Source organism: Ursus maritimus, unplaced genomic scaffold, assembly GCF_017311325.1.
Source record: "Ursus maritimus isolate PB19 unplaced genomic scaffold, ASM1731132v1 scaffold_13, whole genome shotgun sequence".
NCBI lineage: Eukaryota > Metazoa > Chordata > Mammalia > Carnivora > Ursidae > Ursus > Ursus maritimus.
Genome location: NW_024423675.1, coordinates 51591317 through 51598781, shown reverse-complemented (window position 1 = coordinate 51598781; position 7465 = coordinate 51591317). Strand labels below are relative to the sequence as shown.

At 35.3% G+C, this 7465-nt stretch overlaps 1 pseudogene; it reads right to left on the bottom strand.

Annotated features, from left to right (window-relative positions):
• Window positions 1–5237: 5237 nt before the first annotated feature.
• LOC103666975 lies at window positions 5238–6903 on the bottom strand (annotated as a pseudogene).
• Between the last annotated feature and the right edge of the window lie 562 nt (window positions 6904–7465).

Here is a 7465-nt window from a genome sequence, read left to right as displayed (position 1 = left end):
GTGTAGAGATAGTTCTCCGGTTTTAATTTGCATTTCCATGATGACTAATAAAGTGGAATACTTTTTTCTATGTTTAGCGGCCAAATGGATAGCCACTTTCGTGCAATATCTGTTCAAACTTTTTGCCATTATTTTCTCTCCTGAACTGTGTGCTTTTTGCAGTTGTTTAAATATGTTTGACAAAGATCCTTAGTTGTATATATTACCTCAAAAGTACTTTTCTGATAAAATCAACCAGCTTTAATTTGGTTAGTGTTTGCATGTCTTGTATTTTACTCTTCTTTTATTTTTTAAGTTTTATATGGCCTTATGTTTATATTGCCTTTACTCTGAAAATCTTTGTCTTTTAATTACAATATTTTAACAGTTTACTTGTGATTTAAATACTGATACATTTGAGATCAAATCCACTATCTTAATATTTATTTATTATGTATTGCATCTCTTATGTTTTTCCTTTAACAACTTCCTAATGATTTACCTGGCTCTATTTTTCTTTGTTTCTATCCTACTCAGAGAATACTGAATTTCTTGGATTAATTGGACCATGTTATTGCCTTTACTCACTCAGAATATTTATTCTGTTTTGCCCTCTCTCTCCTCTCCTTATGCAACTCTAGTTACAATGTGATTTTATGTTTCCTGTTTATTTTTTCCTTTTTTCTCTGTTTGCATATTTTCTATTAATTTTTCTTGAGTTTGCTAATCCTGTTTTCTGCTGTATCCTTTTTGAGTTTAAAACTATACACTTGAGGGGCGCCTGGGTGGCTCAGTCATTAAGCATCTGCCTTTGGCTCAGGTCATGATCCCAGGGTCCTGGGATCGAGCCTCACATCGGGCTCCCTTCCGGGCGGGAAGACTGCTTCTCCCTCTCCCACTCCTCCTGCTTGTTTTTCCTCTCTCGCTGTCTCTCTCTCTGTCAAATAAATAAATAAAATCTTAAAAAAAAAAAAAACTATCCACTTGACTCTGAACTGTAGATATAATATTCTTACTTCTAGAATACCCAATGATTTTCTATAGCTTCTAAATTTGTGCTGAAATTCTCCACCTTCTTTATTTTCCTAGCATATTAATCATAGTGATTTTGGAATTCTTATCTGTTAATTCCAATACTATGATCATCCTCTGGGTCTGCTTCTACTGACTTATATTTCTTTACTGTCAGTTTTCTGGCAACTTCAATAACTAAAAATTATATGCTGAAGATTGTGCAAAATCTAGTGTAGCATTTATGGATTGTGTTATATTCTTCTATAGGATGTTAGGTTTTGCTCCTCAGCAGTTGAACTATTGATAAATCATCTTTTATGCCTCTGTTGATGCTTGGTTTTAGACTTCGTTAGAACACATCTATTTTAGTTATGCCTCTACTTCTAGGATCTGAATTTTATTCTATATACATGTACCTTCTGGAAGCTCATTTAAAAGCTCATAGTGTTCTCCATGGTCTCTCTATTCTGGTTATGCTGAACACCTACATCTTCTCCACACCTAATGACATCTGAAGTCTCCACTCAGCTCTTCAGTTTCCCAGGGGCCTTTCTCTGCCATGCCTTCTAGAGTCTTACCATATACATATGCTCAGCTTAAGAATTACCCAGGGGCCTAAGAAGAAATTTGTTAAAAAGATTTATTTATTTATTTATTTATTTATTTATTTATTTATTTATTTTAGATAGACCGGAGTGGTGGGGAAGGGTGGGGGAGAAGGGAAGAATCTCAAGCAGACTCCTTGCTGAGCACTGATTCCTGACATGGGGCTTGACCCCATAACCCTGAGGTCATGGCCTGAGCCAAAATCAAGAGTCAGACACCCCAAGAAGAAATTTACCTTAGGTTTTCTTGGGGCTATTTCTGTGAAGTTTTGACCTGTCCAATATTATGACCCACAAATCCCTAAATTTCAACCTCTCTTTTCTTCCGCCCACCTATATAATCACTTTCTACTGGGTCTTCTATCCTTAAATTGCACTTTGGAAATTTCCTCAAGTTGAAAGCCAGGATGGATCTGAGGTCTTTTTCGTAGGTTTTCCTTCTATCAAATACAGCTTTGTGCTAATTGCTATTCAGAAGCCACCAATAATTTTTACATATTTTAATAATTTTATCATTTTTATGTAATTTTGTAATTTTTATTTTTGGCCCAGCTTTTATAATTGTTGACTGTAAGAGTATAAGCCAATACCAGCTTCTCCATTATGGATGTATTTCTCTATTTTCTTACTTTCTTTCTATCATTTTTTTTCATTTAGTTTTGCTTTATTTAACTTACTAGCTAATTGTTTTACCTTTTGGAGTTACTGTCCTAGACATTATAATATACTTCCTTAACTTACAGAACATGATATTTAAAAATTACAAATACTAAATCCCAGTCAATACAAGAATCTTAGATTAGTTAATTCCATTCTTTCCCTTCCCAACTTGGTGTTACTATTTTAACGCATTTTAATTCTACATAGGTTTTAAATGCCACAGGACTTTATTACTTTTATACTTTCAATATTTATTTAGTCCCATTTGTTATCACTATGTTGTGCGTTTCTGTTTTTCTAACAGTAATAATTTTTTTCTACCTGAAGAATTCCCTGTATTTGTTTTGTTTGTTAGTGTGAGGCTATTATTGATAACGGTTCTCCCCAATTTTTCTTGCTCAAAAGTATCTTTTACGTGCCTTTATTTTTGAAGAACATTTTCACTAAGTTGGCAGTTAATTCCTTTCTGCATTTTAAACATTTTCATATTGCCTCCATAGTTTCTGTGGAAAAGTCAGGTATCAAACTAAAAATATTGTTTGATTTGCTGCCCTCAGCCTACTTTTAGGATTTTCCTTTGTGCCTTTGGTTTTCATCAATTTTAATAACATTCCCAGATTTCCAGGTATAATTTTCTCTGACTTACCCTTCTGGAGATTCACAGAACTTCTCTAATCTGTGGATTGTTATTGTTTTCACGTTTTGAAAAAATTCTCAGCTATGATCTCATCAGTAATTGTCTTTTCACACTCTTCCATTCTTCTAAGATTCCAATTTCACATGTAATAGGCTTTTTTCTTTCTCGCCTATAGATTGCATAAGATATTTTCTATATTTTCATCTCTCTCTCTCTCTCTCTCTCTTTTTTTGGGGGGGCATGTTTTAATCTGTATATTTTCTAGTGACTTGATTTTTGGTTCATATTTCTTTTTTTTAAAGATTTTATTTATTTATTCATCAGAGAGAGAGAGCAAGAGGAAGAGAGAGAGAGAGCGCACAAGCAGAGGGAGTCACAGGCAGAGGGAGAAGCAGGCTCCCTGCTGAGCAATAAGCCCCATGTAGGACTCGATCCCAGGACCCTAGGACCATGATCCTAGCCAAATGCAAGACGCTCAACTGACTGAGCCACCCAGGTGTCCCTGGTTCATATTACTTAATTCTGCTGCATCTAATTTACTATTAAGTGCTCACCCTTTTTAAAAAATTATTATGTCATTTGCTATATTTTTAAATTTTGTGTTTCCCATCAGAATATTTTCATACATTCCAGTTTTTTATTGAATTTCTTAATCTTGTCATCTATTTTATTGAATATATAAATTAATTATATTAATGTTTACAACTGGTAACTCCAATACCTATAATCATTTATGGATCTGCTTTTATTGTCTATTTTTTTCTCTTTTATTTTGGGTTTTTCTTTTGTTTTTGTTTTTTGGTCAGTTATTCCTGTGGCATACTTGATCATTTTTTATTGAATTCCAGGTAATTTGTATATAAAATTGCAAATATAATTTGAGGCCCTTATTAGCATTATCTTTTTTCATAGAGGATGTAATTCTACTTTCAGGAAATCTATTAAAATAAGGACAGATTACATAGGATTCTAAGCTGGATTTCACTCTTTTATGAAGGTTAGCCTATTTATGATTGGATTTTATCCTCAGAGTGTATACCTCTCAGACTCAAACTAGAAGTCAGAATGCCCTTCAGTGGCCCTAAACTGCAATTTTTGTTTTCATGGTCCCACACAATTGCTGGAATCTCTCTTCAGCTTGCTAATTTCTTATTACCACATTCGGCTTAACTTTTTAGCCTCTCCATCTTAAAGTGCTTAAAAATGTCTTAAAAGTATTTAAAAGTAGTAAAATATTTAGAATAGTTGTGATGTGGGTTTTAGCCCAACTTTTGTTTCTTTATTTCAAGATCCTAACTGTTGAAGCCTTGGTTGCCTTGATATCTCCTCAATGGTATCAACTGGATTTTTTTTTTTCTGCTTTTCTGTTTGTTTTTGGTGATGGTATTGATATATACAGCAAGCTATTCCACCCTTACAAGAAAAAGAACTCTGAAACAGTTTTTATTTTTCAACTTTCAGTATCTTTATTTTCCATAGAAACTGGACATCATTAGTTCTTAAAAGCAGGCCACTCTAAAATACTTAACCTTATAATTCAGACACTTTTGTTTTAACAAACTTTACTGCATTATTTGTAAAAGTGAGAACGCATTTAAGAACTGGGAAATGAAGTGTAAGAGATTACACCGACAAATTAACTTAATATTGATAGAATACATAAAATTAAGTTCTCTGTGTAACACACATGCTTGTTAATATTGCAGAATTTTGGCCCTCTTATAAGGCGACATATAACATTACAACTTACTCTTAGCTTATCTAGTCTAAAAATATGAAATATTGAAAATTGAAAATAATGAAAATATTGAAAATCCATCCCACAACTTGTCACCGAGTATCTAAATCAACTTAAGAGATGTAGGTGAAGAAAAAATACTTTTTCTTTTTAAGAAAAAAAAATACTTTAATCGCTGCCCTGAGACTAATCAGTTAACTCTGAAATATCAAATTCATCAAGTTTTGGCAAAAGGAAGACCAGAAACAGATCATAGGCAACCTTTTTCTCCTTAAGGCTTTTGCCTAAGAAATTCTATGGGAAACTTTGGTATTGACCAAAAGAAGACACAGATTTATCAAACTTTGTTTTAATGGTTCTCAAAATGGTCTGACAGATTTTGGTCAAGATGTTTCTATTTTAAAAGTACTGATTTTAAAATCTCACAACTTAAAACTACCTCAAAAATGGTCTGGAAAACATTCCTTTTTTTCTGAAGGTTTTACACAGCATTTATGTCATTAATATTTCACTATGAAACTTAAATGGCAAGTGAGACAAACAGCTCTGAGACATTCTTCCACAAACAATCAAGACTGAGTGCGATGTTCTAGATAATACTCATTTAGCCAATCTGGGTTTTCTGAGCAGAGCTGCTGACATTTCCAGCCCCAGCAGCATATGATGTCCACTGCCGTGAGGACACCTGTAACAACTGTCTGCGTCATATCACGAACAGCAAAATGACCCAGAGGATGAGAGACATTTTCAACACACAAAATTTTGTTAGAAACCATTTCAATGATAGCAGCACCCCTAGATTTCAAGAATTTGGGCCAACTTCCATCTTCTTACCAGAGCAGCTATTACTCTTCTTCCACTGCTTGGCAAACTTACAAGCAATGTGAGCCGTGCAACACTCCAGGTCATGTGGATAACCAGCACTAATCTGGCCTGAATCGTTCAGGATAATCACCTGAACAATGAAGCCAGCTGCTCTCATTAGTAAGTCATTTTTGCTATCATTGTCACAATAAACATCTTTGACAGACATGTTCGTGACCTTGAAGCCCATGCTGTTCCCAGGCAGAAGTTCACAAACTTCCAAAATTCATTTCAACAGAGTTTATATCAGTTGTAATGCTGACTGGAGCAAAGATGGTTGCTATGCCTGGTTTATTTATTTTTTAGTAAGTATGCTTTATGCTGGGGCTCAGACTCATGATGCTGAGATCAAGAGTTGGATGTTCCAGGGGCACCTGGGTGGCATAGCGGTTGAGCGTCTGCCTTCGGCTCAGGGCGTGATCCCGGCGTTCTGGGTTCGAGCCCCACATCAGGCTCCTCTGCTGTGAGCCTGCTTCTTCCTCTCCCACTCCCCTGCTTGTGTTCCCTCTCTCACTGGCTGTCTCTATCTCTGTTAAATAAATAAATAAAATCTTTAAAAAAAAAAAAAAAAAAAAGAGTTGGATGTTCCACCAACGGAGCCAGCCAGGTGCTCCATTATGCCTGGCTTAGAGCACTAGTTTCTGCTCAGCTCACAGCAGCTATACTAATACCACCAGTTTTATAAACGATCTGGAGGGAGAGATAAAGGACTTGTCATTGTATGAGTTGGTGACAGGATATAATCCAGAGCTTCAAGCGGTGTAGTTCCACTGGCACTTCCATCCTCCTAGTGAATTTCCATCCCTTGAACCAAAGTATTTTAGCACTTAACTCCAGCATGTTTCACCATTCAAACCAGAAGTTGGCATAAACGCTACTGTGTTAAGTTTATAGAAGCTTTTCTTAATGTAGAGACTGACTTCCTCATATCTCTTCTAACTATAGAGTGGCTCAGTAGAATCCACTGTGTTAACACCAACAATTAGTTGGTTCAAACCCAACATGTAAGCCATAAGGCATGCTGATAGGTCCACATGATCTTGGAGATACCAGCTCCAATTTTACAAATACCAGCAGCAACAATCAGAACAATACTGTCAGCCTGAGATGTACCCATGATCATATTTTTGATAAAATCTCTGTGTCCTGGAGCATTAGTGATGGCCATATTTTTACTGGTCTCAAATTTCCACAAGGAGATACCCATGGTGATACCATATTCACACTCAGCTTTAAGTTTTTCCAAGATCCAGGCATATCTAAAGGAGACTTTCCCATTTTAGCAGACTCATTCTCAAAAACGTTGATGGTTATTCTGTTGATTCCAACCACGTTTGTAGACCAGATGGCCGGTAGTAATAGACTTGCTTGAATTTGCATGTCCAATGATAGCAGTATGATGTGAATCTTTTCCTTTTCCATTTTGGCTTAAATTTAGTGATGTTTTTCATAAGACCTGTGTTTTGGTGGCAATCTCATAACAAAAAGAAACAATTTGGTTTTAACTAAGTAAATGCTACAATATTTTAGTAGCCTACTCTGCTTTATGCATGTCAGGATACTTATTTTTCATGAGACAATATTGCTTTGTTCTCTAAATATATGGATTTTGTCAACTGCTTGTAGGAAAGTATGGTACAGTAGTAGTCTTATTATATTCTGTTTCTTATAGTCTATCTACATAAATTATACAAATGGAAAGAACAAAAGTAAAGGAAGTTTTATAGTCTTTATGTATTTTACCATCATTGTGTTTTTGTCTTTTTGCTTAAAAAAAAAAAAAAGAAGTGGTATCTGAAAGCCATCATTGTCAGCCATTTTAGGTAATATAGACAGAGGCAGTCCCCCTCAACTGTTGTATTAAGGGGGATTTCTCCCATCCAAGTACTAACCAGACCCAACCCTGCTTAGCTTCCGAGATCAGACAAGATTGGGTGCGTTTTGGGTGGTATGGCTGTAGACTTAAGG